Consider the following 23,758-nt stretch of genomic DNA (forward strand, 5'->3'; position numbering starts at 1 on the left):
GAAAGGATGTCCAACATCACTAATCATTTCAGAAGTGAACAGCAGAACTACATGGTACTTCACATTCATTAGGTAGGCTACTATCAAAAACAAAAAACAGAAAATAACAGGCATTGATGTGGATGCGGAGAAATTGTAACCCTTGTGCACCTTTGGTGGGAATGTAAAATGGTACATCAGCTATGGGAAACAGTATTGTTCCTCAAAGAATTAAAAAAGGAATTACTATATGATCCAACAATTCCAATTCTGGGTACATACTCAAAAAAACTGAAAGCAGAGTCTCAAAGAGGTATTTGTATGTCTGTGTTCATAGCAGCATTATCCACAACAGCTAAAACATGTAAGCAATCCAAGTGTACACTGAGGGATGAATGGATAGGCAAAATGTGGTATATACATACAATGGAATAATCTTCAGCCTTAAAAAGGAAGGATATTCTGACACAAACCACAACATGGATGAACCTTGAAGACATTATGCTAAGTGAAATAAGCCAGTCACAAAAAGATAAATGCAGTATGATTCCACTTATATAAGACACTTAGAGTGGTCAAAATCATAGAGACAGAAAGTAGAATGTTGGTTACCAGGGGCTGGGAAAAGGAAGGAATGGGGAGTTATTGTTTAATGGGTAGAGTGTTGCAGTTTTACGAGATGAAAAGAGTTATGGAGATGGATGGGGGTGATGGTTGCACAACATTATGAATGTATTTAATACCACTGAACTGTACACTTTAAAATGTTAAAGGTGATAAATTTTATGTTATGTGTATTTTATCACATTAAAAAATAATTTTTAAAAATCTGGTAACACATGTAAATCACTCTCTGCAAGACAAAATACAGAAAATCCAAGTACACATTATTTGGGCTCTATTTTCCACAATTACATGTGTAATGTTAACATTTTAGAATTTGCAGCTGATTTACTCATTACATTACATATATTCATCACATTCTAACTGAGGAGTTACTTTTAGATCCAGAAATTATATCCAACATATGAGTTTATCTGAAAAACTTCATACAAGTATGAAATCATTATTAGAATATAGGATCATAACAGTGTTTTAAATTTAGGTATTATGAATTTTTTGCTTTGTATCAAATATTATATTTTAAAAGATATTAAAGGATAAATAGCATACATATAGTATCAAAAGGCCCTCTGTGGCTAACATCTGTGTGCCTTGTGTGTCACCTTGACAGGCCAGTACATTAAGGTCCTTTTGGGCAGAAATCTTTTATGAGGTTTAACTTGATAATTTTACATTTGTAATGATCACTTTAAATTAAAGGTCAATTTTAGGGACAAAGAAGAAGAAAAAATGCTATGTTACAAACAAGGGATAGAGGCTCAATAACTTTAGAATTCTGCTTTTTCTCTCTGTTTTGGGTAAAAAAGGAATGTAGACTATCTACAAAAAAATGAAGGAGAGATATAGTTGAGTTAATGACTATAAAGCATCCCAGGGAATTCCCTGGCAGTCCAGTGGTTGGGACGCCATGCTTTCACTGCCAAGGGCCCAGGTTCCATCCCCGGTAGGGGAATTAGGAAGGCATGTGGTGTGGCCAAAAAAATTTAAAAATAAAAATAAACTAAAGTAAAATAAAATAAAGCATTCCAGATAAGGAAACTAGCAATATACGCCATTATAAGAGAATCAAAGGAAGGGAAAGGTCAACATTAAACCCATAAAATCAATTGTATATTTAACTTTTCTTAAAAAAAAAAAAAGTACAGATCAAATGTTTTAAATGCTAAAATTAAATGTCTTATATAATAAAAACTTAAGCCAATATTCAATTTTAACTGTATTCAATTAAGCCAGTATTCAATTTTAAACTTATAATTTGCAAGTAACTATTTCCCAGACCATGAAGTTCTACACCCTCCTTTAAATAAAATACCATTTCAGATCACCTAAACCTTCTTAATTCAATGTAAGGATATCCTATATTTCAAAATTAATTGTTTTTTTAAAATGTCATTATAATAAAGTTGGAAGCCTCATTACTTTTTGGTGGAAGTTTGTTATACTGAAGACATTATAAATCACATTTTTACTCTACAGGTGCTTGGGATGGAACAAAATTGACGGCAAACTCTCTATACTAAATTACATAGTGCAAAACAGTGATCTGAACCTAATAGGATGAGTAGTGGCTATCTAGCCCACATCAATAATTTTTTTCCTTCTGACCCTCTATTTTATCTGATTTAGATAGTAAACTATTGAGTAGGTATTATAAGAATGTCTAAGGTATTAAAAGATGAAGGGAGCTAAAGGATAATTACTACCTGAGAGCAGAACATAGAGCTGTAGAGGAGCTCCTTTCCCTTCTCCACCCCATCAGGGCAAAGGATATATATAGTATATATTGTGTTGTTTTTTTAAAAAAAAAGTAACTCAACATTAACAAAAAGGAAAAAGAGAAAAACATTGTTATAACTAGTTCTTTTTAGATAGATTAACCCAGCATTTTTTACTCTTTTTTCCCAACTTTTTACTCATTTTTTACTTTTACTGGACCATCCACCATGAGAAACAAATCAATATAAAAAATTCAACTCTGTTGCATAAAATAGGAGTAGGCACATTAAACAGTCATGATATCAGGAGCAAGGAGTAAGGTACCCTACTAATAGTGAAGAGGGGAGCCAGAAACCCAGTGAATAAGAAATTAATAGCTCTACAGTCGAGGGTGGCCGGGAATGATGAAATAGCTGTGTATACCTAATAGTCACCTCAACTGGTTCTCAAAGCCTGTGCTCTCCAACATCACCCAGGAGAGCTCAGTAGCACAGTTATTCCCTGTATCTTTAACTATGATGCATCCCAATAAGCAACGTTCACAACTGCCCTGGGTCATCAAGCTACATTATGTCCAGTAAGTTCTACTTAAGGGTAACTAAAAGATGCAAGTAAGACTTATCACACAAATTAGTGGGTGACAAATAACAGGAGAGTTACATAATCTCAAAATATTTCTCCATAATATACTTAATAATTACAAAAGAAAAAAACAGTAGCCTCACAGTGGAGAGATCTGGCAGACACCACCTTAACCTTATGTGCCTCTTGATATGATATACTGAGAAGAACACATTATTATTTCTGAGGTCATCCTGCTCAAAACACATAACTTCAATCTGATCATGAGAAAACAACAGACTAGCCCAAATTGAGGGACATCCTATAAAATTACTAGTCTGTACTTAAAAAAATGTCAAGGTCATAAGGAACTGCTTTCAGGTTAAAGAAAACTAAAGAGATGTAACTGAATGCAGTTTGTGATCTGAGGTTATTGGGGGGGGAGGGGCTGAAACAAAATTGATGGTAAACTCCTCTGCACTGAATTATACAGTGAAAAATAAGTGATCTGAGCCTAACAGGATGAGTAATAACTATCTAGCCTATATCCACAATTTTTTGCCTCCCCACCCTTTATCTGTTCTTGATGGGTAATTATTGAGTGGGTATTACTGAGTGGGTATTATGACATAAGGTTTGTATAAAGGACATTATTGGAAAAATATGAAACAAGTCTATGGATGAACTAATAACATCGTATCAATGTTAATTTCCTGATTGTTTCCCCGCTTTTAAAATTTACATATGGAAAAATTTATTCTTTTTTGTTGTATAGTTCTGAGTTTTGACAAAAGCATAAAGCTCTGTAACCACCACAATCAAGATGTAAAGCAGTCCCATCACCTCCCAAATCCCCCTTGATAGTTACAACCCCTTTCCCCAGTGATCACTGATTTATTTTTTGTCTCAATAATTTTGTCTTTTCTAAAATGTCATAAAATGAATCATATAGTATGAATTTTTTGAGTCTGTCTTTTTTCACCTAACATAATACATTCATTTGTGAGATTCATTTGTTCATTGTGTTCTTGCATATATCAGCAGTTCTTTCCTTTTCATTGGCAAGTATTATCACTGTATGGATGTACCAAAGTTTGTTTATACATTCAACTTCCTGATTTTGACAATTTGTACTGTCGTTATTTTTTTTTAATTGAAGTACAGTTGATTTACGTTTCAGGTGTACAGCAAAGCGATTCAGTTATACATTTATATCTACTCTTTTTCAGATTCTTTTCCATTATAGGTTATTACAAGATATTTAATATAATTCCCTGTGCTATACAGTAGGTCCTTATTGTTTATCTATTTTATATTTAGTACTAGTGTTAATCCCAAATTCCAAAGTTATCCCCCCGCCCCCCTGCACCCCCCCCACCTTTCCGCTTTAGTAACCATAAGTTTCTTTCCTATGTCTGTGAGTCTATTTCTGTTTTGTAAATAAGTTCATTTGTATCATTTGTACTGTGGTTACTTAAAAGAACTGTCCTTGGTTTCAGAAAACATACAACAGAAACATTTAGAAGTAAAAGGACATACGTCTGTAACTAACTTTCAAAGAACTCAGAAAATGTAAGTAAATGGATGTTAGTATATATATGTGTGTATGTATAGAGATAAAGCAAACATGGTAAGATGTTAACATATGGAGAATCTGTGTGAAGAGTATAAAGGGATTCCCTGGTGGTCCAGTGGTTAAGAATCCACCTTCCAATGCAGGGGACATGGGTTCAATCCCTGGTCAAGGAACTAAGATCCCACATGCTGCAGAGCAACTAAGCCCGTGCGCTCTAGAGCCCTCATGCCACAACTAGAGAGCCTGTGTGCTACAACTACTGAGCCCATACGCCACAACTAGAGAGAAGCCCGCACGCATCAACAAAGAGCCCACATGCTGCAACTAAGACCCGATGCAGCCAAATAAATAAATAAATATTTTTTTTTAAAAAGTATAAGGGGATTTTTGTACTATTCTTTCAACTTTTCTGTAAATCTGTCAAAATAAAAATTAACCAAACAGATGAAACCTAGAAGAAAATATGTTAAGAAATGGAAAAACAGAAGTTAGATAAATGAAAAATAAATTGAGGGAAAAAAATTCCTTCAATACAAATAAAAGTTATATTTTACCTCTTAACCCTGAGCCAACTAGAAAAACCTGACTGCTCAGAACAACTCATTCACAACACTCAGATAGAACATTTCATTATAGTATATAATTTGCAGAATGTGTCTGTAAGTCCTGGAGCAACAATAGTGTATAAATATTAGCATTACATGAAAATATTTCTGTACAAGATACTATATAACTTGTTACCTTTTATATTAACTTGAATGTTTATCTCTTAACCCAGCATTCACTAGGTTAGAACTTTAAAGGGCAGAATAAAAGCCTCACTGACAACTTTGAATTTAACTTCAAACTGGAAGCATTAGAGTTATAACATCTGCAGACATGCAGATATGGTAACAGAAATTTGGGTAGGAAAAAGTCAAAGTGAAATACTGCTAAAGCCCATGCATTAGATCTCAGGGATGTATTTTGGCTAAAATGTTTCCAGAAGTAACCTGGGGGTGAAAAACAAAGAAAAAGGAATCACATTTTTTTAAAAAAAACTTAAACTGTCTCAAAATCAACATATCCAAATTTATTTTTTCTGTTGTTGTCGGGTTTTTGTTTTTGTTTTTGTTTTTGTTTTTGGCCGCACTGCACGGCATGCAGAACTTCCCAGACCAGGGATTGAACTTCCCAGACCAGGGATCAAACCTGTACCCCCTGGACCACTGGACCACTTAACCATTGGACCACCAGGGAAGTCCAACATATCCAAATTTAAAGCATTCTTTACCATTCTCACCCATTCTAGGCTAGCTCTTTCCTTCTCAACTTTTCTTTCTATCCCAGACTTAAATCCTCAGAGTCAATTTTTTTTTAATTAATTAATTTATTTATTTATTTTATTTTTGGCTGAGTTGGGTCTTCGTTCCTGCAGGCTGTCTCTAGTTGCGGCGAGTGGCTTCTCATTGCAGTGGCTTCTCTTGTTGTGGAGCACAGGCTCTAGGTGCACAGGCTTTAGGTGCACAGCCACTAGGGCAGAAAAATGTATGTTGAGGGAAGTAACTTGATATAATGTAGCAGAAATTCTGGAAGGTCTTGAAAACCAGGCCTAGAACTTCATATTTAATTTCATGGAAACAAAGAGCCACTAAAAATTTTTGAGGAAAAAAGACCACCACGACAGTAGTGGTGATTAAGAAAGATTAATCTGGGCCTCCCTGGTGGCACAGTGGTTAAGAATCCGCCTGCCAATGCAGGGGACAAGGGTTCGAGCCCTGTTCCGGGAAGATCCCACATGCCGCAGAGCAACTTAGCCCATGTGCCACAACTACTGAGCCTGTGCTCTAGAGCCCGCGAGCCACAACTACTGAGCCCACATGCCACAACTACTGAAGCCCACGTGCCTAGAACCCGTGCTCTGCAACAAGAGAAGCCACCGCAATGAGAAGCCCACACACCGCAACAAAGAACCAAAGCAGCCAAAAATAAATAAATTAAAATAAATTTCTTTAAAAAAGGTTTTCATAGCAGAGAAACTTCAAAGTGATAGCCCAACTACAGTCCTATCATCCCATCACTTTACTTATTCATTTATTTATTTTTTTGGCCATGCCACGTGGCACGTGGGATCCTGGTTCCCTGACCAGGGATCGAACCCGTGCCCCCTGCCTTGAGAGCGTGGAGTCCTAACCGCTGGACCACCAGGGAAGTCCCCATCCAAAAACTTTAATGCCAGTATAATTTACAGGAGGAGTTTGCCAGCTCCTGCTCTAAATAAAGTTTCTACAAATAATGTTTTATTGAAAGTTAGCCACCCTTGTTCATTACCTTTTGTCTGTGGCTGCTTTCACACTACAATGGCAGAGGTGAGTAGTCAGGACAGAGGTCCTATGGCCCACAAAACCTCAAATGTTTATTATCTGGTCTTTTACAAATAAAGTTTGCCAACCCTTCATTAACAAGGAAATGTTCTTCTGTTGATAAGCAAAGCATTCCTAACTTTTCAGATGTTTATGGCGGGAGCAATATTCTCCACAACCTAGTAAGTGGCTTATTTACTGTTTTCAGTTATCTATTCGAACACACAACTCCTGGTGACATGGATAATTAAGAGTTGATTATATAATCAAATAAAAAACTAAACTAATTTACACAGTGATGAAAAGTCAAGCCACTCATAATGACTTATAATAATCTTTGAGTAAGCATCTTGCTCAAGGTTGGATGGTGCAACAGAGCCTGAGCCTGTTTGAACAGACATCTGTTAAAAATAAAATTACCAGCTCTAGAACTAGAAGTAACATTTTCCACCTATGCCACATTCTTCACTGGGAGAATTCAATGGTCTCTGTAACAGGAAAATTGTATCATTTTAGCAAAGCAGGTAAATCGTGGCGAATTAAAACTATGATTTTGAATCACTTGTTCATCATCATGTGAAATGACAACCCATGTGAAGAGAAAAATCTTGAGACCAATTTCCATAGCTAGTTGCAAACATCATATCATGGGCTTGACCTGTAAATTACTCATTGGATTAATATTTTTCCCCTTACCTTATTACATGATTTGGAGCTAATTATACCCTCCAAATATATATGATTTGCAATTTTCAGAAACAAGACCAATTACTCTTCTACAAGGTTAAAAGATGATTTAGCTACATAAATAAAAATCATTCAAACTCTTTAATGAAAATGACAAAACACTGTGTGTGGCAGGGGGGTAGTGTATGTGTTGTGTGTTTAAGCAAATTTTAATTAATTCTTCTAAGATACAATGGAGAAAACTTCGGTCATTTAAGTTCAGAAGCTGATTGAAGAATCCTATTCAAGTACCAGTTTTATTTTAGGGAGGGCCTCAAGTGTCCTCATAAGATAATATTCTCTGGCATGTTTTCATGCACATTGCTTCTCCAGCACGTTTATCATTTGACATATTCTATTAAACCACAGCCACATCAAAGCCTCCCTATACTGCTCACCTTCAACAAGATCCACTAGTTAAACCTTTCAAGAAGTGATATTTTCCAGTAATAACACCAATTCAAGCACAGTGCTAGGAACCGGATAGAATGGAAAGCACTCTCTGGGACAACCAAACACAGAACTTCCATTAGTACTGCCTTACTCCCTTATGACAAAAGTCCAAAAAACGCCAAGTAGGTTTTTCCCTCTGCTACACTGTCCAACACTAATTACAAAACACAGATGTAGCCTTTCTCAAGATGCAAAGAGATTGTGTATATTTGCAAAGAACAACTATTTTTTATGCTTGCAAATTCTTAATCCTGTTTGGAGCTGTCAGTGGGGGTTAATGGAAGCCTTGGATAGGAGAATTCCAATCTGGTTGGCAGATGGATAGGTTGGTTATAGCTGCATAACTATGTCTTGCCTGCAGGCACAATTCAAAACACTGTTAAAGCAATATAAAGTCTCTGTCAAGCTGAACCATTTGGATCAGTGGCAAGGAGAAATAATAATAAAAAGAAGTTCATTTCTGGGCCTTGTACATTTATGCTAGTATGCAGAAGCTGATTAATTGTCATAGTGTGCTGGTCTTCTTTACCTCAGATTTCTACTTCTGGAGTAGATTTTGCATGCTAATATAATCATTCTCCCTCTTGAGACATTAGCAAATAATCAAATGAAAAACAGGATCATAATTTACTGAGATTCGAGCAATTCTCTATGCAAATTTGACTTGTTATTGCTGCTGCCTCGTTAATCTGAATGCCTTTGACAAACTCCTTTGATTTATGAACTTGTGACAACTCCAATGTGTATATATTTTGCTAGATTGACATTATCATTAAGAGTGGGTGGACTGAGCTCACATGAATGGCTGATTTTATTCGCTGGTGTCTGCTGCTCAACAGCTGAGCATCTCCCCCTCACAAAGCCCCTGAGCATCAGGCTCTTTCCATCTTCCCATCCATTCATCATCTCGATGTTAATTGGCCCAGGCTTTAAGCAAATTTTCAACACGATTTAAAGGCACGATGACACTGATTACTGACCCTCTGCCATACGGTGCCTATTGATTAACCTGACAGAGATGATGAGCTTGAGGGAAACTAGGTGTGTGGGGACCTCAAGGGGAAAAATATATTGTCTATGCAGGCAAACACTTGTCATTACCTCACAAGCCAGAATTTGCACAGCAGACATTCTTAAAACATACTACTGCTTTAACACCTACAGCTAACGCAAAAAGTGCTTTCTGTATTCAGATATTACAGATATGTCATGTCAAAGTGCATGACACATTCAGTATTTAGAAGAACTCCCCAGATAGATGGCTGCCTTTCAACCAATTATGCTTGTGTTGGCTGATGTATGTATTTTAGGTTAAATGCAAGGAAAGTGCTGGGTGGCCTGGCAATGCTGTATTACATCAGAAAAGAATCAGAATAGGAAAACAAACTAGGTTCTTAAAAATAGATAGATAGAGGAAGGAAGAAAGGAAGGAGTAAAATTGCTGCCATTCCACCACTACTACAATAAGCTGTCATTCTATCACTATTACAATAAGAGGTACTCTTAAAAAGGAAGAGACCCACCTAATTTTACAAATTTTATTTTCTATTCTTTAGATACTGCTACCTGATTCCAACTGTCAACTATTTCTGGCATAGAAATTACCAATAACTGAATATTTAAAAATAAAACTAAGTAATATTTAAGTCTAACAAGCATACCCCTTAGATTCTTGCTTGCCCGTTTCCAACAACTGCTGCACAAACTGCTGTACTTAGGGAAATTGTGCAGGATATCTGAAGTTAAGCTTCATGAGAAAACTAAATGCTTCATTATTTGAGAAAAAATATTAAAGTTCATAATGAATAGTTACTGAGCACACACATTAATAACAAACAAAAATCTGTTTTAAGATGTGCAAATTTACAAAAGCAAAGTCATGCAGCACACTATCAGGGATCAGACAAAAACCATCTTTAGATAGAGAAGGTTCTTATTTGAAACAAAGCTAACAAAATATGTTCCCTCTGGCCACACACATCACCTTGTTTACTTACGAGTCCTGGGGGGACTGCCAATATACAATTTTAAACACGGAGATTTTGGAGCAGCTCTAACAGTTCTTTCAAAGCTAAAATAATAAGAAAACTGAACAACAGCCCGGCTGTAGTCCTATTACAGTGACATGGGCTGTTAATGTAAGAGATCAAATGTTTTTCAAGTCAAACAGCATTGGTGCCTGTTATACTGGAACACGCAGCTTACTCCCTAAAAGCCTGCCTCCTGCTCTTTTAAGATAAACAAGCTCAACTAAGCACTGAGATACTCTGATAAGAAGGACGGAAGAGACGAACAGCACCAGGGAGTGACAAGGCAAGGACATGAAGGAGCAGAGCTGCTTTTGTTAACTTTCAAGTTATAGAATGTATCATAATACAGCATTTTAAAATTTCACTATTAAAAATATAGCTAGCATAGGAGGAGAGATTTCTATCAATAAATATGCGGAACAGGGAAAAAAACTAAAATAGTTCTCTGTTTTGTGAACAGGAGAGGTATTATTACACAGCTGTCTGAACACATTCAGCTTTGTGACTTCTTAATCAAAGGTTTGAACATTAACTTAGCAATGACTATAAGTACTATATAAAAGAGCTTGTAATTATGTTAACATGCTCCACATCAGAAGTAAGAGTCCATTTAAATTCTAAAGGTTTTTTGACTCTAAAGGCCTGATTTAAAAACAAACAGAAAAATTTCATACCTTGCCCTTTTTTTTTTCATTTTATTCTGCTTAACAACCCAATGCAGTCACCAGACTACATCTATTTATAACAATGTGGCTTAATATTTTTTTAATCCCAATAGGCTTGCAAAGAGGGCATTTATATACTATTGCAGGTTGGTTGTTTTTTCTTGACAGAACCAAGATGACTATCATTCGTTCAGAAAAAAATGTGTTTCATGCGTATGCTTTCACTGTTTAAAATACAATGAAAATGCACAGAGTAGCTAAACAAGCACAGTAAAATGAATAAAGGTTCACCAGGAGGATTTGGGATAGAAAGACATACATAATAAAAAAAACCAATCTCACTTATCACAGTGAACAAAAGTATAAATAGTTTAATTTACTTCTCTTACCTTTAAATCTACATGAATCTAAAATAATTTTTTTTCCTTTTCAAGATAGAACCTTTATGCTTACATGTTTAGGACAGACCCTTTCATGCCACAATTTTCTTTGCTGCCATATTTACACAATATTTCATCCAGTGATCCTATGCATATAGTTCTGTGTGAATTAAGAGGCAAACATTTGCTTCTACTAATAAGGACATCTGGTTATTTTTGTAACTCAGAGACATCTGCTTTCGGTAGATCTTTTTGATTTCTCAAAATGGGGTTGAGAACTATAGAACCCTTAGGAGGTATGCCAAAATCCGTTCTCTCTGTCATTCCTGTTATTATTTATTTCTGTCATTCCTGTTCCTGAATTTTTTCTGCTAAATGACTTTCATCACACCTTGGATATCTTCCCTGCTTTGGTGCTCCCATTTTATTACAATTCAACAATATTGAGGAAGAAATTTAGGGCTCCTTTACAGTTGATAAACTTATCCCCAAATCTATCCATTTGGAATGAAAATAAAATCATCCCAAGTAAATAAGTAAATTTGTGGAAATTGGATTGGGTTAGGTTAAGATGTGTATTTAGGTGTGTATTTCTATTGTGCACTATCCCTTATTTAATCACTCTCTTTCTTCCTTATTATTATTAAGAAATTATTCTTCTGTGGGCTTATTATCCCGTGGACTTTTCCACTAATTATACGAAGTCTTAATGAATTTTCAGGTCTTTAAAATTACAAATACCATCTCCACTCATTTACTTATATAGATTTTTGGTTTCCAAGGGTGAATAACACAGTCCAACACAGGTCTTGAAGGGTATGCCTTAAAGAATAGCAACTTACCGATAAGAAATCAAACATCACACTTTGCTTTATAGTCCTTGCTTTCCTCTTAAAGTGCCCAGTAGACAAATTATGCTCCTTATTCAGGATACTTGAGTTTAAGCTCTAACTTTTGCTTTTAGTGTAAATTCTGCTTTCTCATTTTCTGCTCATCTCCACTACAGAAATTTTAAAATATATATATACATATATTTATATATAATGAGGGAAAATGTTTTTAAACAGAAAACAACTAATATAATTCACACTGACTACTTTCTCACAGGTCTCTAAGTAGCCAGATACCAAGGCAGTATTGGCCTAAAGGATTTAAAATTTTAAGTGAGAAGCCTTCCATTTCTGAAGGGTCAAAGGTTATAAACATCAATTCATGTCTTCAATTTTTCATTTGTTAATATTATGAAACAATAAAATTTTTAAAAAAAGAAAACAGATCAACTTTGAGTTCTACCAAGAGTGGTCTGATAAATTTATTTGGAAAGATAGCTAATTTTACTACCCCAGGGACAAACAACCTTGTAGGGTTGTTGTTGTTAACAATGCTCTTTGATGTGTAAGTAACAAATTTTAAAAGATTTTTCTTTTTCTCCAATAGATTATTTTTCCTATAACAATGCAAATGGTCTCTACTTAAAGGATATGTTTGTGCATTATTCTAACAAAATTATTTCTCTTAAGCCTGTGGTTTTAAATTATTGGACTGCTAGACAATGGTAATCTTCCATTTTGCTAAGTATATAGAATTTTGTTTGTACATTTCCAACAAACCCTATAAATAGTTTGATTGTGGTCATTACTTTCCACGCCATAACTGTTCTTAATCTAAAGAATCACAAGAAACCTACATTATTTTCTTTTCTCAGAATTACTCGATAAGTCACTATAATTATAAAAAGCAAAAGTTTCACTATCATTTAGCAGGAGTAAAGAATTTTCTTTAGAAATATTAGTGATCCTTTATTGATTAAAGAAAAAAAAGTCAGAAACATTCAACTAAATGTTGCAGAATTATTCTGTCTTGGATCAGCATCTCAATTTTAAAGTGGCTTTTTTTTTTATTGAAGTGTAGTTCATTTACAATGTTGTGTCAGTTTCACATGTACAGTAAAGTTATTCAGACATAGCTATATATATATATATTCTTTTTCAAATTATTTTCCATTATAGGTTATTATAAGATATTATAGTTCCCTGTGCTATACAGTAGATCCTTGTCTATTTTATATATAGACATTTTATTTTATATATAGTAGTATGTATCTGTTAATCCCAAACTCCTAATTTATCACACCCCCTTTCCCCTTTGGTAACCGTAAGTTTGCTTTCTATATCTGTGAGTCTACTTCTGTTTTGTAAATAAGTTCATCTGCATCATTTTTTTTTAGATTCCACATATAAGCATGATTATTTAATTTTATTTAGTTGAATAAATAATGATTAACCAATTCAGATTGGGCTAAATTAATCAATGATCTCTTTAAAAAAATCTGTTATTAGTATCGTCAATGCTATTTTGTTGAGTATGGAATGAAAAAAATCACTAACTTCAGAGTTTGATAATGAATGATTGGTTTGAGAGATATCAAACATTAGTTTTAATACCACAGTACTTGTTCTTTGCAGTACAGAAACTGTGAATACCATAATGGCCAACTTTGGTATTAAAGTTTGTTTGCCACAATTCCCTCTTGTGGAAACCGATATACCTCGTGCTCCTGCATACGAGGAAGGAACGGTAGACTTCAAAACCAGCTGCCTATCACTGACTGCTGTACAAAGGATATTCTGGGTAGTGGTTGGTAAAGAAAGCACAGCCATTTCTAAATGCCAGTAGCGCCCAGCATCTCCTTTCCTTTTGAGTGGAATAAAGTCTGCAAGCACTGACTGGTGGGTCATTTGACCCACGGGGGCCTGGAAAGGTTTCAAGAATAACAGAGGTCATGTAATTGCCAAAAGAGCATTAGCCACTCAATCATAATGGATAATTAAATGACCTACATGATTCCTGAAATAGCTGCTCTATATTTCGTCTATTACTTGCGTCCCTCAAGATAAGCTACTCGTCTGGTCTGCCTTGACCTGCAAAAGTCCAACCTGTGCCTGAAAACTAGCTATATGCTTCTGTTGCTTTGTAAATCCACACCCCCCCCCCACAAGTAGTCATGCCCCAGACTATGCTTTCAAGAGGACACACACACAAAAATCAATCTTGTATCCTTCTCCCTATTGTGCTCTCTGGAATACAAATGACTAAAGCAAAGAAAAAAAATTAGTAAATTCCTGGCTTAGATCTTTGGGAGATAAAAGGAAGAAGCATAAGAACTACAAAAAAAGGAAAGTCACGACAAAAAATTTTTTAAGTTTTGCTCATATGCCTCCAAAGACTTTTACATTGATTATAAAGCTAGTAAGGAATTTTTTGTGGGTAGTAAGTCATTAAAACTCCAGTTGCCTGACCTGCATTTTTGATATGTGGGCTATTAGAATCTTTCCTGGCCTAGATTTTAGTTCATACAGAAAGCAAACTGCTTCTGAACAAAATAAAATATACATGGAACCAACTGTTTTATAATAGCAGTGGCAAAGGGAGCAAGAATCTATATGCTTCACATTTTCATCTCTTTAAATAGTTCGACAATCTCACTATAATATTTGATCAGAAATACAACCAAATAGAAGCCAGCTGCATGAAATGGCAAAAATGTACTGGAGAATATGCTTCTGTAGGAGAAAAAGGTCTGCCTGTGGCCCTAGAGGTAGCTGCACATCAAGCAAACACTGCAGAAAGAGGCAAGAGACAAGGAACCAAAGACAACTCCACAATAATGGCAAGGGACAAGGGATGTGAGGGACAAAAGAGCTCACATTTAGAATACCTTGGAGGCTACTAGGATTTTTCTGTTCCACAGGAAATTATGTAGCTTGAGGCTACTGACTACCCTGGTCTCTTACTAGTACATGAATGGCTTATTAAACCTAGAACATATCTGTTTTAGTTAACTTCTGGGCGGGGGTGGGGGGGGGGTGGGGGGTGGGGGGGGTTAGAGAGGGAGAAGAGAACAAAATGTACTTAAATGCTGAATTTTTTCTCCAGGCTGAATGCCTTTCATCCAATAAGACATTCAAAGCAGTGACCCAGCAAATAGATTGAAAAAGCAATCTTCCGTCCCAGTGCCACATTATCATTCCTATTCACTATTCTCCCTGAGATATCTCAATCAGCTGTGTGTAAGTGACAACGCAGCCCATTGCTGGGTTAATTAAACATTTGACTTTAACACCCTCCCCATCATTAAGCAAATAAAAACAGATAATTCAAACTGCACTTCATCCTCAGGGTACAAAACACACATGTCAAAATTAAGAGAGTCCAAGGCCTCTGGGGAATTCTGTTGGGGCTATAATCAGTTTAAATCTTATCTGGTTTATCAATTATTGTATTGATTAAACCAAAGTGGTTATACACAACTCCTCTGCCGCATGGGATTGATGTCAGCAGAGCAAGAAAATAACTCCAGGAGGTTCCAAACTGATTTAAAAAGAGACCAATAGACAGACCAATAACAGTCGATTATTACATACCAGTGATCCATATACTGAAGAGTTGATTCTTAGTTTCAGGCGGGTGAAGTGAACTGTTTCCAATAACTATATCCCCCTGCTACACCTTACCACTGGCTTGAGTAAATCCATGTCTTGGAAGATCAACATATTTTCTACTGATTTAAACAGAAGCTAGCATGCTCAGCGGCTGAAATATTTTATAGATACAGACCCTAAACTGTAACAGAGAGAATCTCAAACAAGGAAAACTAAATTTTTTTCTGATCTCACCTGTCTGCACATGACCAGGAACATGCAGGGATGAAAGGGGACATACCTGAGAATTGATTCTCCTAAAAATATGTAATCGCCCAGCTATTACAGTGTCCTAAAACACCAAATTCTTGAAAAACAGAATCTAAGAAATCAGAGACCTTACCATAGATACAGAGTTGTGACTCCTTTTATTAATACCAAGGGCAAACGTCTTCAAAGCCATTATAACAATGAATGTATGGAGGTGTATCTGCAAACAAAATGTTTTGTCTTTTTTTTAAATTTAATTAATTAATTTATTTTTGGCTGCGTTGGGTCTTTTGTTGCTGCACGTGGGCTTTCTCTAGTTGCGGTGAGCGGGGGCTACTCTTCTTTGTGGTGCACGGTCTTCCCATTGCGGTGGCTTCTCTTGTTGTGGAGCATGGGCTCTAGGTGTGTGGGCTTCAGTAGTTGTGTCACGTGGGCTCAGTAGTTGTGGCTCACGGGCTCTAGAGCACAGGCTCAGTAGTTGTGACACGGGCTCTAGAGCACAGGCTCAGTAGTTGTGACACGCGGGCTCAGTTGCTCCACGGCATGTGGGATCTTCCCGGACCAGGGCTCGAACCTGTGTCCCCTGCGTTGGCAGGCAGATTCTTAACCACTGCACCACCAGGGAAGTCCCAAACAAAATGTTGATATCCAAGCCCTAACATATGGAATTCCTACTGAATTTTTTTAAACACAATTTTTGATACTCTCCTGCTCAATTGTGTAATATCCTTCAAATGTCCAAACCCTTATCGACACAAGGCCATGCCCTACTATATATGAGAAAGGCACCAATAAAGCCTACTAACAAAAAAAGGGGGGGGGGTTAAAATTACTCCACACCTTATATTTGTGCACTCATAGCTGTGCTCTTCAGAAACAAAATTTGTTCATTGCTAATGTGGGCACACGTGCAACCAACCATAATTTAACTTATCTCCTTCAGATTTTTTGTTTTCAGGCAGACTAAGTAAGAAACCTGCATTAGCATGCTATATTCTACACTCACCACTAGAAATAGTGAGGGTGCTATTTGTAATTGTATTCTTTTTAAGAGGTTTGTTCTCTGCAGCTGTTTTCTGCTTGCAGTGTATTTTGTGTAATCAGCACATCATCATAAATACATTGGCTGTTCCCCTGAGGGCAGCTGTCAGTGTTTAATTTACAGAACAACCTGGCCAATGTGAATTTTAACACTACAGCACTATGGCAAGGAGTTACCACACTCTGTGAAAAACAGGTTTCTATGAATTTTTATATCAAGAGCTGGTCCCAGGACAATTTAAGTTCTAGAAATAGATGGTTTAAAGAAGTACTTTATACCCTGTATGCAGTAGACTCTTTCCCACTCATAGCCTTAGAAGAAAACCTGAAGTAACTACCAAACCACAAGTGGGCACTACAAATTCTGGAGACAACAGGGTTGAAAATCTATGATTTACCAGCAGGAGGCACTGTAATAAATGTTACCCATCTCTTTTTAAAGCTACATGTAAAGCTATCAAAAACATTACTGCTGGGCTTCCCTGGTGGTGCAGTGGTTGAGAATCTGCCTGCCAATGCAGGGGACATGGGTTCGAGCCCTGGTCTGGGAAGATCCCACATGCCACGGAGCAACTAGGCCCATGAGCCACAATTACTGAGCCTGCGCGTCTGGAGCCTGTGCTCCGCAACAAGAGAGGCCGCGATAGTGAGAGGCCCGTGCACCGCGATGAAGAGTGGCCCCCGCTTGCCACAACTGGAGAAAGCCCTCGCACAGAAACGAAGACCCAACACAGCCATAAATAAATAAATTTAAAAAAAAAAACAAAAACATCACTGCTCCCTTAGAAGGTATGTAAAGGCAGAAGGAAAAACCATTTAAGATCACTCTTTTTGCTGAGATGAGCTATATCTGATACGAAAATAAGTATACTGCTTCCTTAGACCTGCTACTAAGCCAGACCTCTAGCTCAATGAATGGGAAAAATACATGAAACTAATGGTTATTCACAGAAGTAGTCCCTCAAATTATCTGCGTAGTGTCTGGTACATAAGTTCTCAATAAATGTCTAATAAATAACTATAATATCCTTGAGGACAGGGTCTGAATCTTAATTTATGCCCAGTACTTTGTACAGTACCTGGCACACAGAAGGTACTCTATACATGAATTAAATTGAGTTGTGGCTAGTTGTGAATGGCAATGTTATTTGTAAAGCTTTAGATCTACATGGTGTCAAAATACATTTTCTAAATCAGTAAAATGCCCTTGAAAGCAGATATAAAGAGTGCATATCATATATTTTAGTCATTTAAAATTTTTTGATTTATTTTATCTTTTATTTTTGGCTGCATTGGGTCTTCGTTGCTGCACACGGGCTTTCTCTAGTTGCGGTGAGCAGGAGCTACTCTTCGTTGCGGTGCACGGGCTTCTCATTGCAGTGGCTTCTCTTGTTGCAAAGCAAAGGCTCTAGATGTGCCGGCTTCAGTAGTTGTGGCACTCGGGCTCAGCAGTTGTGGTGCGCAGGCTCAGTAGTTGTGGCGCACGGGCATAGTTGCTCCGCAGCTTGTGGGATCTTCCCAGACCAGGGCTTGAACCCGTGTCCCCTGCATTGGCAGGCGGATTCTTAACCACTGCACCACCAGGGAAGCCCCTGTTTTAGTCCTATTAATCAATGCTATTTGTATAGCTCTGAAACCTAAGTAGCTCAATCCTACAATAAAAACCAAATTAGCCTATAAAATATTGGAACGTTAAAACTTACTTTTTATTTTAATAATGAAGACCATATATAAGAGATTGAAACTTTTATATAAGAAAGGTATCCAATAGTACTTTTCTATTGTGAAAGCGCTATTACAGGTCCACATACACACTCTATAAATCAAGTGATTATACATGTGTATTTTTCTGTTAAGGGTTATTTTATAAGTTAGAATGCCTAGAGTTATACTGAGTCAAAATACAGTTCATGCTTGCTGAGTTGTCCTCAGTGTATTTGCTTTTAAAGTTGTACAGAATTATATTTTCATGTTTTACAAAAATCATTAAATTGTGATTAATGGGTTCTTTGTTTTTAGAAAAGGAAGAATTACCTATTTCACGTCAGAGAATTTCAAACTTGACCAAATTTGTGATAAAGTTAAATTTTAAACAATTAACTAGAGCAGCAGAAATCTGTAAAACTTGCTCTGAGACTGCTATAATTAAAATATTTCCTATAATAATTTAAAAATTTTATATAAGCATAATTATGTATAGTAAAATTTGATAACACCCTTAAATTGACTGACTCTCAGTATTTTGACAACCAGAAAGAAATTTTATTTAAGAACACAAGCCCTATATCATTACTTTCTGTTATGCTAAGAATTTTTTTTTTTATGCTAAGAATTTTTAAAAGGTAATTCTATTTTACATTTATGTCATATGAAAGGCAAAATGAAAAAGAACATGACCCATTGACTCAGTACATTTGGATTTGTTTTCACCAATTATACTGATATTAGAAGTTAGAAGTTTTTAATTCAGTTGAATATTTGAGACTTAATACTTTGTAAAAAACTTTATGCCTAATAAAACATATCTTAATTCTTAATAGGTAAATTAATCACATTCTTTCTTCTTAGATTTAGAACTACAAAAATACATCCTGAGACCTTTTGAACTAAACTGGATGGGGTTAGACTAAGGTCACACTAGATCAGATGACTACATTCTGTCTTCCCTGGAGACCAGGCAGTACTTCCACGCGCTGCCATTAGATAGCAGCACAGTACACACCATCATTCATATCTCCCACAGTCTCTCCCATTAAGGTTGGTATTATCTCAGTTACACACACACACACACACACACACACACACACACACATACACTGATTCTAATTCAATTAGTGCAGTCGGCAACTCCAGAAAAGAGTAATTCAATTAGTGCATTGTGGAGCTCTACAATACCTCTAAGCAGATGTTCACCATCTTCAAGAACTGGAGCTAGGTTTAAAATACCTGTACCACTCAAATATGCCACTACATTATGTCATTTATCAAAGTACTTACATATGCTTTTCTGACTTCAAAGAAAAGGTGAAGAAACACACTCAGGCTAAGTTCTTAGAGATTTTTCCATCATCTACACCAAAGAAATATATTCAATTTTAGGCTGCAGTAATTAAATTATATAACCCGAATTATGTTCAAAACAAGATGTGTCACTGTATTCTACACTTTTGCAGCACTGCCTCTAGTTATGCATGCCACACTGTAACGAGGACACTGCCAAGATGGAATGCATTCATAAGGAGGGACAATCACAATGATTAACACCCTCCATCAAAATACAGGGTTATGAAAATGACAGGAATGATTATTAGCATTTTCCAAAGAAATACTAACAGAACCAGGAATATTCACTCTGGGCACAGCAAATATAAGCAACATGATAGCTATCCTCAAACATATAAATACATGAAAAAGAAAACAATTACTTTGTATTACCACAAAAGGTAGGTGAATAAGAAGTTTGACTCCTTGAGAGAAAATTTTCTAACAGAACCAACAGTGAAGAAGAAAGCAAGATGCCTCAAGAAGTTCAGCTTGCCAGTAATGGCAGTGATCAGGCAGAGATTAGATGACCCCTTGCCAAAAACACTTCATAAAGGATTCCTATATATAACTAGATGGCCTTCTGACATCATTTCCAACACTGAAATTCTATGGTTCTATGAATATACTGATTTTTGCTTATAAGGCAAGCCTGGACTTTAAGTAATAAAGCTAATCATTATTCTGGAGGAGTGGCTGTATAAAAGCCCATGGGCTGTGAGGCATTTTCATAGTGATTGCTGCATGATAATACACCAAGGGAAGAAGAAAATTTGTACAGTTTCTCTGTTTTAAGATTTAGGAGGTCCCATAAATGTAGATATTTCTAGTCTTATTTCTTAGATAAGCACTTGCACTCCTCTTGTTCTTCCAAGATTGAAAAGAATGGTTTGGTTTCACTTATCCTCAGGATATCAGCCAATGAGAAATCAATTTCTAGAAGAATGATTTTTGAAAACTCCCCCATTGAGTCAAGACACTGGGTTCTCATAGCTTAAATGCAAATCTACATCAATATTTATGCTTTAAAAATATAGAGCAATACTTAAAACAACAGTAAGTAATTCTCAATATCCCTCCCTTTTGCCTTGCTTTCTCTGTGCTGTACTTGGTAAGTGAGGACATAATTCTGGGTACAAGGGAGCAGGACATTATTTTACAAATACTATCTCCTCTTTCTAGCATGCCCTCAAAGCAGGGAATTAAGAAATGTCAGGAGGGCTTCCCTGGTGGCGCAGTGGCTGAGAATCTGCCTGCCAATGCAGGGGACACGGGTTCGAGCCCTGGTCTGGGAAGATCCCACATGCCGCGGAGCAACTGGGCCCGTGAGCCACAACTACTGAGCCTGCGCGTCTGGAGCCTGTGCTCCGCAATGAGAGAGGCCGCGATAGTGAGAGGCCCGTGCACCGCGATGAAGAGTGGCCCCCACTTGCCGCAACTGGAGAAAGCCCTCGCACAGAAACGAAGACCCAACACAGCCAAAAATAAATAAATAAATAATAAATAAATAAATTAAAAAAAAAAAAAAAAGAAATGTCAGGAATGATTACCACCATTTTTCCAGTGCATTTCACTATGTATTCATGATAGAGAATAGCTCCTGCCTTTCACATTTGCAGAGGGAGAAGACTAAGCTAAACAGCTGTGCTTTAAAAGCATCAATAAGAGTTAATTCAAGTACTTTCAACACAAACTCCTACTTTTTCATACTCCAGAAGAATTCCAAAAGGTCATTCTCACTTAAAACTTTACTTGTAAGGTCTAGGCCCCCAAAATGAATTAAGATAAAAGCACATATCTGACAATAGAGCTGTTTTCTTAGAACGAAAAAAAATTTTTTTTCTATAAAATATGTTGTTTTAAGATATACTGCAACTTAGGGGCTTCCCTGGTGGCGCAGTGGTTGAGAATCTGCCTGCCAATGCAGGGGACACGGGTTCAAGCCCCAGTCTGGGAAGATCCCACATGCCGCGGGGCAACTGGGCCCGTGTGCCACAACTACTGAGCCTGCGCGTCTGGAGCCTGTGCTCCGCAACAAGAGAGGCCACGATAGTGAGAGGCCCGCGCACCGCGATGAAGAGTGGCCCCCACTTGCCGCAACTAGAGAAAGCCCTCGCACAGAAACGAAGACCCAACACAGCCAAAAATAAATAAATAAAAATAAATAAATTTATTAAAAAAAAAAGGAGATAATTATTAAAAAAAAAAAAGATATACTGCAACTTAAATAGCAATAGAAAACTCATTCTATTACTAGAATATATTTTCCAAGAAATCTATGATTTGGCTTTTTCAACAAAAATTTTCTATTCACGTGCCATTAAGCTGTACTAATACAAACATAATGGTTCTTACATATTATCTATTCATCAACCTTCTTACTATAAATATAAATTCTGCACTTTTTTTAAAAAAAGGTATTTTTTTCTTGCCAAACGTTTAAGGCTTAATGAACCACTTACCAAAACTGTGGATAATTAGAGGAATAAATAACATGGTTGGGTTAATTTTTATTTGACTGGCAATACTGCCATATAGAAGGCTATCAGTTTAACAAACTATGTCACTCCATTTCCTATCTTTACCCACTACCGCCTTCCCAACTTCCTGCCTCCACAAAAACAGAATCAGGACCTAAGCTGATTCCTCCTTAGAACAGAATGTACTCCATAAACCCCAATATTAGTTTACTAACCCAGCTTTAGTCTCCTTTTGCCCACGCCTCACAGCCTGCATTTATGTTCCAGTATTAAGTTTATTTGTTGGCTCCATCAGCACCACTTCTCTTTAACATTGTCCCTTTTCATGCATTTAAGGCAACTACTTCCAACCCTATCAATGAAAGCAGACAAATGGGGGATAAAGGAATGAACTGCAAACACCTCAAACAAGAAAGGTTGCTTAAAAAACCAAGTGTCACATTCTGACAGTTCAATATTTCATAGCCAATACAAGGAATGTGCAACAACACTGCAACTTTAAATCTTTTCCTCCTATGTCAGTCTCTCTTTCTCTCATTGTAATGCCAAAGGGAACAGCAATCAGAGTGGAGATGTTCAACGTGATAGAGGTCAGGACACCATCGGATCAACGTACCAGAAACACGACCTTGTTTATTTTTTTTCCACAGTATTATTGTTTACAGGGTGCTTTGCTCGTGTACCTTGTGGTTCTTAGCTAAAAGATGAAATTACAGCCCAGGATGAAGCGCTCAGGCACACATCCAATTTGTGTTTCCATCTCAGAAAACAAAAAGCTTCTAAGGCCCTCAGGCTGCCATTCAAACTTGGAGGCTGACATTTTTAACAGCATGAACCAGAGACTGGCAGAGAGAATGATCTAATGCATTTCTGACTTGTCAATCAAAGATCTCACCTCTGCTGTCTTGTAAACAGTTGGGGGCCATCTAACTACATTCATAAACCTAGGGAGAGCTTACTGCCAGCTGGGGTGCTGGAGCCACATGCTCTGGCTTCTATTCACCAAAATCATGATTCAGTTTTATAATCTCACTGTAAATAGTCTGTAGGCACATTTCCAAGACTACTGGAATAGAACCAGAGTAGGGAATACAAAAGAGATTTTGGTCAAGTACTGTGTTATCTTCAAGCTGTTGGAATCCTGTACCCATTTTATCCTCATTTCACCAATTCTCCCCAAAGGACTGCACTATGGTACAACTGAAATGCTTAAAAAAAATTAATGACCTGACAATGTAAAAATCTAGGGGAAATATACTAATATTATACTAGAAATTTCCCTTACGTTTTATTACCAGTAAAGAAACAGGCATTCCCCAAAACACGGCTCATGCAAGCCGTGTTTCTCATGTTCATATACAAAAGCTGTGCATAAACTAGTTTTAAATACTGCAATATATATTTGTGTGTGTGAATCACAAAAAGATAAAACGAGTACTTATCCTTGTATAC

At 36.7% G+C, this 23,758-nt stretch overlaps 1 protein-coding gene across 13 annotated transcripts in view; it reads right to left on the reverse strand.

Annotated features, from left to right (window-relative positions):
- The window catches only part of BTRC (beta-transducin repeat containing E3 ubiquitin protein ligase), a 195,734-nt gene that overhangs the window by 85,609 nt on the left and 86,367 nt on the right, over nt 1–23,758 (reverse strand). Inside the window, exon 2 of one of the 13 annotated variants that reach the window (XM_061204644.1) lies at nt 19,782–19,854. The exons of the other annotated variants lie outside the window; for them this stretch is intronic. The gene's annotated coding sequence lies outside the window, so the exon portion shown is untranslated. The remainder of the gene's footprint in view (nt 1–19,781; nt 19,855–23,758) is intronic. 13 annotated transcript variants of the gene reach the window in all.

Source organism: Eubalaena glacialis, chromosome 1 (assembly GCF_028564815.1).
Source record: "Eubalaena glacialis isolate mEubGla1 chromosome 1, mEubGla1.1.hap2.+ XY, whole genome shotgun sequence".
Taxonomy (NCBI): domain Eukaryota; kingdom Metazoa; phylum Chordata; class Mammalia; order Artiodactyla; family Balaenidae; genus Eubalaena; species Eubalaena glacialis.